This window comes from Lolium rigidum, chromosome 3 (assembly GCF_022539505.1).
Source record: "Lolium rigidum isolate FL_2022 chromosome 3, APGP_CSIRO_Lrig_0.1, whole genome shotgun sequence".
Lineage (NCBI taxonomy): Eukaryota > Viridiplantae > Streptophyta > Magnoliopsida > Poales > Poaceae > Lolium > Lolium rigidum.
Window position 1 is genome coordinate 47248069 of NC_061510.1, and position 1005 is coordinate 47249073.

Genomic DNA, 1005 nt, shown 5'->3' on the forward strand with positions numbered 1-1005 from the left:
AGACAACAAAATCAACGGGGACAAGGTTATTGTTAACCATAATATGAACATTATCAACTCTCCCCAAAGGTTTCTTTTTAGCATTATCAGCGAGATTAACATCCAAATAACAATTTTTCAATGGTGGCAAGTCAAGCATATCATGGACTTTCTTAGGCATAACGAAATACTTGCACCAAGATCACATAAAGCATTACAATCAAAATCATTGACCCTCATCTTAATGATGGGCTCCCAACCATCTTCTAACTTCCTAGGAATAGAGGTTTCAAGTTTTAGTTTCTCTTCTCTAGCTTTTATGAGAGCATTTGTAATATGTTTTGTAAAGGCCAAATTTTTAGCACTAGCATTAGGACTCTTAGCAAGTTTTTGTAAGAACTTTATAACTTCAGAGATGTGAAAATCATCAAAATCTAAATCATTTTGAGCTACAGCAATGGGATCATTGTCCCCAAGGTTGGAAAAAATTTCAGCAGTTTTATCACAAGCGATTTCAGCAGTTTTAGCAATTTCATAAGTAGAAGCAAGTTCTACCAAGTGTCTATCTTCAAAATCTTCAACGGTACTAACATGATTGAAAAATTCTTCTATATTATTTCTCCCAACTATGGACCCACGTCCTACCGGTATGTCTTTTGTGGTAAAATTAAAAGGAAACATGATGAATCAAGTAAAGTAAATGCAAGTAACTAATTTTTTTGTGTTTTTGATATAGAGTGCAAGACAAGTAAATAAAGTAAAGCTAGCAACTAATTTTTTTGTGTTTTGATATAATGCAGCAAACAAAGTAGTAAATAAAATAAAGCAAGACAAAAACAAAGTAAAGAGATTGGATTGTGGAGACTCCCCTTGCAGCGTGTCTTGATCTCCCCGGCAACGGCGTGATACGTCTCCGACGTATCGATAATTTCTTATGTTCTATGCCATATTATTGATGATACCTACATGTTTTATGCACTGGCACTTTGCTTTATGTGCCTGCGTCAACCCGTCTGTGATGTGTCT